The sequence below is a fragment of the Sus scrofa genome, chromosome 6 (assembly GCF_054392235.1).
Source record: "Sus scrofa isolate SSC_HxYL_T2T_F1_AM1 chromosome 6, Sscrofa_HxYL_maternal_Yorkshire_Landrace_v2.0, whole genome shotgun sequence".
Classification (NCBI taxonomy): domain Eukaryota; kingdom Metazoa; phylum Chordata; class Mammalia; order Artiodactyla; family Suidae; genus Sus; species Sus scrofa.
Window position 1 is genome coordinate 142,909,524 of NC_139388.1, and position 13,909 is coordinate 142,923,432.

A 13,909-nucleotide genomic window follows, 5' to 3' on the forward strand; every position below is an offset into this window, starting at 1 on the left:
GTTTCTAGTTTGAATGTAGAATCCTGCTTTAATAGTGAACAGAAAGCACTGATAAATTCTATAATTGAGGGCTATCATTGGCCTTTGGCTCTGTGTGCCATGGTTGAAGTGTTGTTGCTGTTAGCCTTTCCCAAGTTTATTCACTATTCCTTTACAGGTCTTATAGAGTGAAGTAACATGTTTGAAAAAATTCTTTAAAAAGCAATGTCATGAATCCAGAGACCAGCATTTTATATACATCTCATAATGGAGGATTTCTTCCCATAAAAAAAGATTAAGGAATAATTATTCTATTAAAGTCAGTTCAGGGAGTTCCCCTGTGGTACAGTGGGTTAAGGATCCCGTGTTGTCATTGCAATGGCTCAGGTTGCTACTGTGACACAGGTTCAATCCTTGTCCCGGGAATTTTCACATACTTTGTCACCACCAAAAAATGTCAGTTTAATCTGTTTTCACATTTGCCTCACCTATAGAATAAGCTAAAGTATACTGTGCCTTAACATTTTTCAAAATCCATTGACACAGTTCAGTCAATTTCAAAAGCAAAACTAGCCAAACTTTATGCATTAACTATCATATTTATGATTATTGGCATTGGATGTGTTCCTGCATGAATCTCCTTGTCATTCTAGCTCTGTTCTTGTTCCAGTTTGCAGCAAACTATATTCACTGCACCATTGGTTCCTGTGGCCCAAGGGCTCCCACCCTAGTCACAGTGCTGTCCTCTGATACAGAGGGGAGCATAGCCTGTAGAATCAGTGAGCATTATTTTGTGTTTCTGCCATCTGAATTTCTGTTCCTGTTTGCTTTGACTTTAGAATCATGTTGGCTTAGAATCATACTGCAGTGAGAGATCAGATGGATCACCCACTATGAGCCTGAGAAGGTGAGACATCCTGCTGAAGGTAACAAGGTTATTAGGTTCAAGCTCAGCTGACACTTTTTTAGTGGGCTTTTGAGTTTTATTTCCAGACCTTTGATGTTCCTGGTTTGCTGTACCTCTGGCTACAGTAGGGGGTGAGCTGCTTGTTCTCCAGCCTCATTGTGCCTGAGATTCCTACTTACTGACCTTATTAATCATCCTTGCCTCAGCTGTCACTTATTTTCTGATTCAACAATCTCTTGAAGGGATTAGTCTATTTATCCATTGTTTCAGAATATTTATTGAGTACTTAGAGTCTGAGAGGGCACCATGCTGGAATTGGAGGATACAAAGATATGTGAGACATAGTCCACATCCTTGACCTTGGAGTTGAGTAGGGACAAGAGCCAAGTAAAACAGAGTGAAAAGTGTCTGTACTAAAAGACTTATTTTAAGGAATTTTCTCATACAATTATGTGGTCTGACAAGCCTGTACCTGTAGACTAAGCCCGCAGAATTTCTATATTGCAGTATGAAGGCAGAATTCTTTCTCTAAGAAACCTCCATTTTTGTTCTTAAGGCTTTCAACTCATTGAATGGGGCCTGAGTGCATTGTTGATGTTATCCTCCTTAAAATCAACAGGTGACTTTGTGAACACATGAAACAAGATGACATTATGTTGACACAAAACTGACCATCACACAGGGTGACCTAGGGGCACAGATGAGGGGCACTCTGTAGCTTGGAATTTCTAATTACATTTAATATTTTGATGCATCTGTTTAGCCCTCTCTGTCCATAATAGCTTTGGCCATAGTAGTGTAAAGTAACTTGGATGTCTCTGAAAGGGGGAAAAAAAATGTATTTTATAATGTCCTTAGCTCAGCTTTACTGAGACAAGAAATCCTGTGTGTGCCAAGGGGCCTCCACAATTCGCAATGTGAAAAGCTTTTTCTGCACAAGATAACTCAAGGACAGCAAAACCTCTTAGGTCACTTTGACCTGGCTCTCAGCCTCCTCAAGCATGTCTCACAAACAGGAAAACACCTCTGCATAATCTTTCTCTTTCTGACACTCTTGTTTTCTTTTTGTACAGTTATTTTTTTTTAAATGTCATTTAAAAAATATCATCAGGCAATTTTACTAATCCATAGGGCTCTAGGAATAGCTCATATTATGGGAACTTCCTCCAAAGAAAGAGCTTAGGAAATGTATCATAGAAAGAAATGTAGATTCACTTTGGCCTTTGTCAGTCACTGCTAGGTGTTGATATGGACAGTACATGTATGTTCTTTAAGAGGGAGTCTCAAACCATTTGAATGATTCAGGTGATCATTCAGCATGTGTTAAACAGGCCCACAGACTAGCAGTCCTGGATTCACTCTTTCCCAGCTTCATGTAGAAATACAAAGATTGCAACAAAACTAGGAACATAAGAGGAAATCCTGTGTCAAAAATCCTTTGGAAATTTATACTAACTCCTGTGTCAATCATTTGATTTATTGACCTGAATTAGCTGCAGGGTAGGTAAGAAAAAGCCTCCATTCAGCCACTGTCTTTAAAGCAGGCCACAAGAGTTACACTGCCTAGAAAATCAAACCTCATATTACACAGAAATGATCTGAGCTAGCCAGAGCCATGGCCACCCCTCAGTATCTCCCATCTCATTGCTTTCATCTGTATTTTAGAGACTGCAGTTTTTAATTCTTGGTATAACAGTAGATTCAAGAGGAAGGGGTACCTGGTGCTCCTGGATGTACCCCCAGAGAAAGCCTTGCAGATGGGAGGAGAGTGGCGGATTCCCAGATTACAGCAAATTCTGGTAAATGTACAACTTTCAACATACTGACTAGCAAAATCGGAGCAGAAGACTCATGACTTAGGTGAGTGGGCACTGGGACTGACATAGGCACTTAGGAGGCCACCCTACTCCAGGTATAGATCCGAAAAAGAACTGAGCTCTCTTATAAGCAGGGAGGGTTAAGGGCAAGGGGTTATGGAGGCAGAAGACCTGTTTTTTTTTTTTGGCTGCCCTGGGGCACATGGCAGGGGATCAGATCCGAGGAGCAGTTGCAACCTACACTACAGCTGTGGCCACACTGGATCCTTCATCCACTGTCCAGGGCTGGGGAAAACCTGGATCCCAGCACTCCAGAGATGCCACTGAGCCCACTGCACCACAGTGGGAACTCCATACCTGCCCTTAAATCCTGGCTCTCCTACTGACCATCCTACTGACCAGCTGTGGAGCCCTGGGCAAATTACCTAGTGATTTGGAGTCTTGTTCCAGTGTAATGTGGTAATAACGTCTACCTCAGAATTTGTACAAATTAAATAATGTAATGCCCATGAAGTACTTATTAGCACTCTGTTTTGCACAAAGAAATGTCTGAATAATTATTTCATTTTTATTAACCATAAAGAAAAAGTTGAGAAAAGGGTGAGGAGTGAAGAGGTGGCATCCTGAAATATGCAAAAAAATAAAAGGAAACCCCAAATGCAAAAGTCCCATAGGAGGTACAGATGAGCATTACTGATTATGACCAAGTCATATGGGTAAATTTCATCCCTCTTCAAAAATGTAAGGAAAAGAGGAAAAAGTAAGAGCAAAAATATACTTGCAACCTTGAATTATAAGTATGCCACCCTCCAAAGGACCTAGGAAAATTATAGTTTCCTGAGCACATCAAAAGAGCTAAGCTTATTCACTGATAGTATTTATTATGTCTGTGCAAAATTAATGAAAACTACTAGTAATAAGCAAATTCTTTATATTTTTAAATGTTACATAATTAGATATCAGAGGGGAGTTGATAGAAGAATAATTATTTACAGTCCTGTTATTCAAACCTGGAGATGCAAGAGAACAAATGGAAAAATTATTAATGAGTTCAGAAAGGTGGCTAATTGCATAATAATAAGACAAAAATTAATATAAACCAGCTGATCAGCTAGAAGATACAATGGGAAAAGATCTCATTCACAATAGCAGGGTACTATATTAATTTTAAAAGTGAAATGTAAGTGACAAGTTTATAAGAGATGCACAAGATCTTTAAAAAGAAATCTATAAAACTCCTGGATGACAAAGAAGAACACTCAAAGAAAGAATTTTTGGTCAGATTCATGTAAAGATTTTCCTTCCCCTCACAATCTAGAAATTCGAAGTGATTCATACTAAAATCTCAATAAGACTTTAGGAACCTGAAAAAATGTTTCTAAGATAGGGTGTGTGTGTGTGTGTGTGTGTGTGTGTGTGTGTGTGTGTGTAAAAGGGCAAATAGCTAGAAATTTTCAGAAAAAAAAATTAGAACAAGTCCCAGAAGATACGAAAAAATTTTCCCCAAGTTAGAGTGTGTGTGTGTGTGTGTGTGTGTGTGTGTGTGTGTGTGTGTGTGTATGTGTGTGTGTAAAAGGGCAAATAGCTAGAAATTTTCAGAAAAAAAAATTAGAACAAGTCCCAGAAGATATGAAAAAATTTTCCCCAAGTTAGAATGAATAAAGTAGAGACATGTAAGTCCAAGAATAACAATAGATCAGTGGAACGAAATAGAATCTAGAAATGCTCACTTTTGCAGATGATAAAAATAGCTTTTCAATGGGGGGAAATGTTACTCAATAAGAGCACTGGCTCCTCATTTGAAAACAAAAAGTTACAAAATGCAACCTAACTTAATACATTACGTTTAAAATTATATAAAACAAAGACATGACAGAATATTTTTACAGTCTTGAGGGATGAAAAGTCCCTTATGCTATTACTTAAAAATCCAAATTATAAAAGAAAGAGCAAATTAGGAAAAGGAGAAAAAGATCTCTGACAACAGGTAAAGATCAGTAGCCATTAAAAAGTCTTCAAATAAATTAGTAAACAATGAACATCCCCCTAGGAGAAGTGGTCAGAGTTGATAATCCATACAAGAATAGATATATATAGCCAGAAAATTTATGCAAAGAGTCGTTCAACATACAGCATACAGGAAGTGGGCACCCAAGGACTATTGATGGGCGGATAGAATTGTTTGTTCTAGAGAACAGATAGGCAGTGTCTTTAAACTTTGGGCCCCCTTTAATGACATGTCTGTAGAGGCATATGTCAAGATTGTTTTTATTGCAACAGTGCTTATCATAGTAGAATATTGGAAACAACCTAAATTTTCATCAGTTGAGTGATTAAAAAGCTAGTGCATTCATACAGTTTAACGTAATGTAGCTGTTATAATGATCATGTAGATCTATAGTTACTAACATGGAAAGATGTTCAAGGCATAGTATTAAGAATATTAAGTTTAAAATACAGATTCTGAATATGCATTCTATAATTCCATTTCCATAGCATTGTCTGTGTTTACTTGTGCATCACAAGAGATACTTGGTCAGTATGGATCAAAATGTTTTATCTTTGTGGTGAAGTTATAAATATTTTTTCCCAACACTTTTACTTTTCCGATATTTTCAAATATTATTTTTAAAAGTTATTTATGAAAAAATCAGTAAAGTCTGTTTAAGAGAAATGCTTTCTAAAATAATAAATTATTAACAAGATCTAAAGAGCTTAATCTAAATAAAAATAAATGAGTTATTACATCTGAGCATACATACACTTATCTTACTTTGAATCTTCTGTAACTGTCTGGCTTGCACATTCCGAATTAGTTCTTACCTGTGCTAATAATTTATAACTTATTCTTATGCTGCATAAAAATTACAGTGTATTTGTATTAAATTTGCATGAAGTGGATCATAATGATTTTTTTATTTAATTCTTGTTTTTGCAATAATAAGCTGTCCTCTGAAAATACTCCATTTTCTTTCAAAAAGCTAAGGTCTTCTTCAGGTGATAAGAACTGTCTGATCTAGGGAAAACTTTGGTTTACATTCCTAGCAATGAACTCTCGAAGTTCACTCTTGGTTAATATAAAACCCAAGATGAACTTGGGTTCATCACTTTGTTTTGAATGTTCATTTTGATTGTAGCATCACATCTGAAATCCAACTAAAAGCATCACTTCTAATCAAAGCAGTTTTAGTAAGTGTGACAAATGCGTTTCAATAAAATTGTACCCTTGTATTATTTGGTGAACTATTATTTTGCTTAGAGATTAACACTGTAATTCTATTTCACAGTTTATCCATGCAATTTGAGTTTTTACATGTCTTGCAGTTTCTTTCATCCTAGAGTTGAGTTTATTAGCTGGTTTCACACAGTCTTCTTTATAGACCTATCGCTATCCTTTAAGTACGTCTCAGATTATGTTCTTTTTATGTCCATCAGACTACATTTCCACATAAATGAAAACTCTGAAGTTGCTGGAATTCTTTGCCTCTTTATTGTCATCCCGCTGGTTAACCAAATGAGGAACACTGTTTTCCAGAGTTTTATTCCACTCAATAGTAGGCAATTTGTCTAGATTATTTTTTCCTCAATGAAGAAAATACTAACCCTATTCACACTTAAAAATACATATGCAATCCTTCTGTCTTTATCTTCATTGGAAATGGTGATTCCCCTTGTTAAGCATAATTTCTCTACCTTTCCTCTGAATCCCATTGTTCTGGCCTCTTCGTGAACTTTGTTCTATCAGTTATCCCCTCAATCCTAAACCTTCATTATTTCCCTTAAATATACTTCCATTTCTTTCCCATTCAGACTTCCAAAACACTTTTCTCCTGATACCCCTGGACCTTTCTCAGGTTTCTTTGCAAACATTTCTTCTTCTTTTCATCTCTTAAATGAGGATGTGTTTTACTTTGTGTGACTTCTTCCTGTACACATGGCCCCTGGCTGGCTTCCCCCATTTTCTCTAAGCTTCTCCATTATACTCATCCAGGCGTTGGTATCTCCTTTGCGATGATGACACTCCAGCCTTTATCTCCAACCTGCTCTAAGGCCCAGATATGGACTCCTCACTGGAAATCACTTGGATGTTCCACGAACTTCTCCAAATCAATACGTCTAGAATCTGTTCCTTTTGTATTTCCTATCTCAGTGTGTGAAGACAGCTTTTACCTGGTGACCCAATCCAACAGTCATTCTCTTTTCTTCCTTCTCCTGCGTCCCCAGTCCTACACCTAGTTGGCTGCTAAGTTGCACAAATTATCTTCTCTTTGTAGCAGTAGAACCTGACTCACTGCCAGTGCCTAGCTTTGAACCTTCGGGAAAGCCATGAATTTCCCCTCTTTAAATCCATTGGTCACACACTGCCAGAGTGTTCTTTGTAAAATGTCTGATTAAATCCCTTAATGTGTTTTAGGAAAAAACTGGGAGCTCCTTAGTTGCATAAAGGGCCCTTCTTCTTTAGCCTCAGCTTCACTATCCCCCACCCCATCTTACCAACCTACTTGTCCTTCCTACAACACACTGTACTCTTATATCTCTGTTCTGACCTGCTTTTCTCATTTCTCCACAGACCTAAATCTTATTCATCCTTTAAAACCTAACTGACATGATTTTTCTGATCATCTTCTGGTCACCCCATTGGTGAAGGAGGGAACCTCTTGCCATAAAGCATAGGAGATGGCCAAACACACAACACACATCCCTAGTCAGTTGAAACTGGCAAGAGTTATTAGTTATTCATAGCCAGGGTAAGAGGGAACTGAATGCCAGCAGGGCCAAATTGGTGGTGGGGGTGGGGGTGTTTTGGGGACTGAATGAACCAGAAAGGTCCATGAAAGCTTTGTAATAGCAAGAAGCAGGGTATCCCCTGGTTTCCACCAGAGAATGTGATTGGTTTATTTGAAGTTTCACAGACTGGCATCAAGGTCAGGCTCAATGTGTTGAAGACAGGATGTGGGTTGCAGCCAGTCCAGCTGATAGAGGACCTAGCTGGGTGGGGAGGCTTGGCCACCAGTTGGGAGTGTATCTGGCAAAAGAGGAACTCAAGGGCTCAGCCTTTTAGGGCTTATGAATCCCAAAGAGATCAAGGCAGCATGTGGGATTTCAGGCCTAAATTCCTGGAGGAAGTCCTCCCCAACCACCCTGTAGGAGTTAGGCACCTTCCTCTGTGCTTCTAGAGTAAAGCTGAATGTTTGCCACCCTGCCTGGGATGTGACATTCTTTTTGGAAGAGGATGGGTCTATACGCACGCATGCACACACACACACACACACACACACACACACACACACACACACACACACACACACACACAGAAACAAATAAGCACACCTTATACTACGGATCTGTCCTATTTATTTGCCTGCTTCCCTGACTAGTGTGGTATACATTTCTTGAATGTAGGGACTCTGTCTTTCATTTCCTCAATCCATCTCTGTGCTTCACACATGGAAGGAACTTAGCAAATGTTTCTTGAATAAATCAATAAATATTCATTATGCACTGATCTATGGAACCTTAATTTCTGCATGAAAATGTACTTGCAATGCATTTCAAAAGTAGGAATTCAGAACACTAGGATTTCATCAAGCAACAAGGAATTTGCAACCAGGTGGGACCTAGCACTGAGCCCATGCCTCCCAGGGTGGGGTTGTCAGAGGCAGACTGTAGGACTGGGGTACACTGAAGAAAAACAGCAGCACCCAAGTTCTTGGAAAATAGACTTTGTCTAGACAGCCTGAGTCTTCCCAGAAATACTTGGGGAAGATTTTTCAAGGAGCTGGATGCCCTGAGCCAGGCACTGGACTCAGTGAAATAGCAGAATTTGTGTTACTACTGAAGCTGTGACCTAATTTACCTCCCAGCCCCCAGGTGCTATAGACTAAGAAAATGTAATACTCCTTTCTAAAGTAATTAGAGGGGAGAAATCAACTTCTAGGTTAGAGGCAGGTTAAAATCCCTTTCCCTTATTTTTTTTTTTTCTTGTCTTTTGTCCTTTTTTAGGGCCACACTCACAGCATATGGAGGTTCCCAGGCTAGGGAGGGATCTAATCAGAGCTACAGCTGCAATGCCAGATCTGAGCCGCGTCTTTGACCTACACCACAGCTCATGGCAACGCCGGATCCTTAACCCACTGAGCGAGGCCAGGGATCGAAACCAGCAACCTCATGGTTCCTAGTCGGATTCATTTCCGCTGCACCATGACAGGAACGTTCCCTTTCCCTTATTTTAATTATACTTGCTCTTCAGCTTCCTTTGTCCCTTTCATTCATTAGCTTCCTCACAGCTCCTGAGTCCATTGGCCTTAGCCAGCCCTCATTCTCCATCAAGCCTAGGCTGGTCACTAGAACACCCTCAATTAACTAGGACCACCACCTTACAAAAGCCACTTGATGAAACCTAACCCTGGATCAGACCTGTAATCAACCTTCAATTTCCAGCCTAATTTTCACCACTGCCTCATCTACTTAAGCTTAGCCAGTTGGAGGTAGCCTGGGCTGCTCAGCCCTCCCCTCTGCTCTGCCCTCAAACTCAAAACATCCTGCCTTACTCATTCCCATGCCCTTATAATTCTTCCTCCAGTTAAATGTGGAAGGGAATCGTTTGATTAATTTTAAGATGATTTTATGTTTTCCTGTGTGAAGCATTTAGAAGATGAGCAAGGCATTTTTCCCTCTGGAAGGTAGGTGGAATGTGGGAGCAGATGTCACCCAAACCATTTGTGACAGCAAATTTCTATAAATTCAAAAAAACACAATAAGAAAGAAGATGAAATGTCTGAAGCTTAGTATGATAAACAGGTGCTAATTAGGAGGAGTAAACATTTTCATCTTTCAGTTTACCTTTCTTGCACTAGAACTTAAGCTTCTTGAGAGGAGGAATAAGACTTAGCGGGCCAGCCAAGTGCAAGCACTCAAATGTTTAAGGAGTGAAGGCGTAGGAAGGTGGGTTAGGTTTTCCTACCTTTACAATTTTCTATCTCAAGCTACGCATACACACACACAATATGTGTTCTATATATGTATATTTAATTTGAAGTTTTAAATTCTGTCACAGAAGAAAAAAACAGAGGTATGTATACATGTTTGTAGGTTAACTCTAAATTATAAAACTATAGTTCCCTTCATGGCTCAGTGGTTAATGAACCCGACTATGATCCATGAAGATGCATGTGCAATCCCTGGCCTCACTCAGTGGGTTAAGGATCTGGCATTGCCGTGAGCTGTGGTGTAGGTCGCAGATGCAGCTCGGATCCCACGTAGCTGTGGCTATGGCGTAGGCCAGCAGCTGTAGCTCCAGTTTGACCCCTAGCCTGAGAACCTCCATATGCTGCAGATGCAGCCCTAAAAAGCAAAAAAAATTACAAAATTGATAATTGGATCAAGTATGAAAAAAGCTGACTTTATATGCAGTCAAAGCTCAGCTCTTTCTTCAGTGAAAACCTCCTTTGGATAGTTAGATAGTTAAAAAAAAAAAACCTCCTTTGGATGGAATTCTTAAAAAAAATGAATGTAAAACCATTCCATCAAAACATTTATTTTCCTTTATTATTGTATTTGGATGAAACAAGCATCTGACCCTCTTAACCTTATTTAATTATTACCTTAAAAACTTTCAGCAGTTTAACATTTAAAATTATATTCTCAATGCAGAAAGTATATAACATTGGTCGGTATTAATTTTTAAAATGTCAATTTGACTTAGTAGAAAAAAACACAATTGATGTGCTTCAGTAATAACCTCCACTTGTTTTTAACTCGTTTTATTGAAGCTTGCAATTCTATTTAATTGGCATGTAATTTAATTGCCACGTAAGTTATTTAATTATATGCTATAAATGGAAAATGTTGTTTATAGGCAATCATATCTCTTTTGTTAGATTTTGGAATTCTAGATCTTCCTCAATCTTTATATGTAATTCCTTCACGCTGATTATTTGCATTGCATGATCGAGTTATATCACATTAAATTGATTTTGCCATTGTTTACAATGGTGTGTGTGTCTGTGTGTGTATTTTTGTAGTGTAATTCAGAGGGTCAACATTTAAACTACTTTACTAAGGAGAGCAGAGGCCCAGAAGACCTGTGTTTCTTTCTGTATGGAAATTGCAGTATCACAATATTTCATACATGCTATTCGTTCAGCCTGCCATGTCCTACCCTCTATTTTTTGCCTAATTCTAGCATATTACTTTTGGGGGCTTACCTTAAAGGTGTTCTACTCATAAGGCTATTCTGATTGCATTAATGGGTGAAATGGCTTTGCTCCATGTTCCTTTATGCAGAATAACAAAAAGGAGTCAGAAGAGTCAAGTCTGATAGAACTAGGGTCTAACCTTCATCTTTCACTAGGAGGCGAAGTTGGCCTTTGTAGGCCTCAGGTTTCTTCGTTGTAAGTCAGGGATAATAGTTACTCACCTTATTGAGTTGCTCTAAGAATCTCAATCTTATCATGCCTTGGCACATAGACAGCCTGTGAAAAAATTTCTCTATCAAGTGCTCGGTAAATATGTGTTGAATGAATGAGTGAATGGATTACCATTATCTAATTTTGCCATCTTTATTGAGATATAATTGCCTACAATTATCTATTGACTCTCTGACCCCCACTGCTCTTCTCATTTGTCCAGGGGTGGGTGATGGTCTTTTGTCTCATGCAAGATGGATAATAGTACCCACCACATAGTACGCAGTTGGTAAGTTGTGGAAACTTCTATCTTGCCAATCTGACCAAAAAGTTTCATAACTACTTCAAATAAACATCATTCATTTAACAATATGTCACGCACCTACTCTGAGCCAGGCCTTGTTCTACAGGTAGGTGATATACCAGTGCCAGCCTCTGGTTTCACAGTGTTTGCATTTTACTGGAGAGACAGTGATAAGCAAGTAGACAGGTGAGGACATGGAATAATGAGTGATGAGAAGAGCTATAAGAAACACAAAGCAGATTAAGAGGCAGGAGAGCGTTGGGGGCAACTGCTATTTTATGTAGCATGGTCAGGGGTGCCTCCCATGAAGTTGGTATTTGAAGACGAGCTCTAGAAGAAATGAGGGAGTCAGCCATGCAGGTAGCTGGGCATAGAGCTTTCCAGGCAGAGGGAATAGCCAGTCCAAAAGTCTCAGGAAGATCAGGGAGCTATAACTGGTGTGGAATGAGAGAGAGACAGAGTAACAGAGGATGACATCAGTGTGGTAACAGGAGCCTTGGAGATGAGTGAAACATTTAGATTTTTTAATCTCAGAAGTGTATCCAAATAAACACACTTTATAGAGCAGGAAGTGGTCTATACAGGGAATCAGTGTTTGAACATCACTGGAGGGGATGGGCGGATGAGGTCCAGGCTGGCCCTCCAGGGAAAGACTCCTAGAACAAGTTTTTGAAGGGCTGCCAAGCAGAGTTGTTATCTCTGCTCCCATCAAGAAGGTGGGGAGTTGGCTGAAATCCAGGGATTAGCAATCCTCCAGGAACAACACATCTACCTTTCACCACCCCAAAAATTAGTGACTGGCCATCAGAAAACTGATGAAGAAAACACAGGTTTCCCAGGTGCTGCTTACCAGTGCAATGGCCCAGTGGCAGGAAGATGCTTACCTTCTGTTGAAAAAACTATTCAAATGAGGCTTAGGTGTCTGTAATTGGCAGAGCTTAATTTTATCCCAAAATTTGTCTTTCTGGTGTTTGCAATATAGGGAGATAGACTAGGAGGCCCCAGTGAATGCTGAGATGCAATCATGGGCAGTTACTGGAAGAAGTCATGGGAAGCAGTCAAGGAAATAAATGATCTGAGTTTTTTTAACAAGAGTACTGGGGCTGCTATGTAGAAACTATAAAATAGGAGGCCATGATAATGATCCAATGAGAGATGATGGTGTTTTGATGTAATCTTGTGTTAGAAGAAATGTTCTAATCAAGTTCCCCTCACTCATTGAATTAATGTCATTCATTCTTTCCTTCATTCATTCTACAGTTTATGTATTTTACCACAAAACTGATTGCATCTCTAAATACAGGGGAAGTAGACCTGTGTGATCTTATTGAAAACTGAATAAATCTTTCTGTAAAACCAGCACTGCAATGTGTATGGCTATATGAATCGAACATTAGTTTAAATCATCTTGCCATGTTATGATGGTTACATACACATGAAGATTTCAATCGATTTAAAACAGGTTTCTTTCACTCATTAACATCGAAAGAGAGATCAGCTTATCTTTTATGTTGAATTCACCTGGCTACATATAGAGCATATCAGAGCCTGTGAGAAAGCTGGTTATAAACAATTACTCCCACACAAGCCTGACCAAGGGCCAAAACTCTCTTTCACATTTGGCAACATTGCTTTTTTATCTGACCCTCATGAAGGCTCATTGTTTTATATATCAGAATGTGGTAAACATTCTGATCAAGAAGTCAAGATAATGTAGTCAAAGCTGTTTTTTTTTGTTTGTTTGTTTTTGTCTTTTTGCCATTTCTTGGGCCGCTCCCACGGCATATGGAGGTTCCCAGGCTAGGGGTCAAATCAGAGCTATAGCCACTGGCCTACGCCAGAGCCACAGCAACGCGGGATCTGAGCCACGTCTGCAAACTACACCACAGCTCATGGCAATGCCGGATCGTTAACCCACTGAGCAAGGGCAGGGATCGAACCCGCAACCTCATGGTTCCTAGTCGGATTTGTTAACCACTGCGCCACGACAGGAACTCCAAAGCAGTTTTTTTATAAGAAACTTTGAGTTTGGATTTTTTTCACATTCTTGAAATTTACTTGATGCAAAATTCCAAGATATGTATAAATGCCAGCTGATGACATTAAAATTAGCATCTGAAGTACATGTTGTCGGTATAAAGCAGATGATTCAAAAATAGACTTTGCAGTAAACAAAGTCTATATTTATTTATTTATTGCTTTTTAGGGCCACACCCATGGCATATGGAAGTTCCCAGGCTAGGGACTGAATCAGAGATATAGCTGCCGGCCTACACGACAGCCGCAATAATGCGGATCTGAGGCCACATTTGCCACCTACACCACAGCTCACTGCAACACCGGATCCCTGGCCCACTGAGCGAGGACAGGAATGGAACCTACATCCTCATGGACACTAGTTGGATTCATTTCCACAGTGCTATAATGGGAACTCCCATAATTTTTAGTTTTTGATCAAATATTTTTATAGGCAAAAATAATTCAGCTTGCTTGT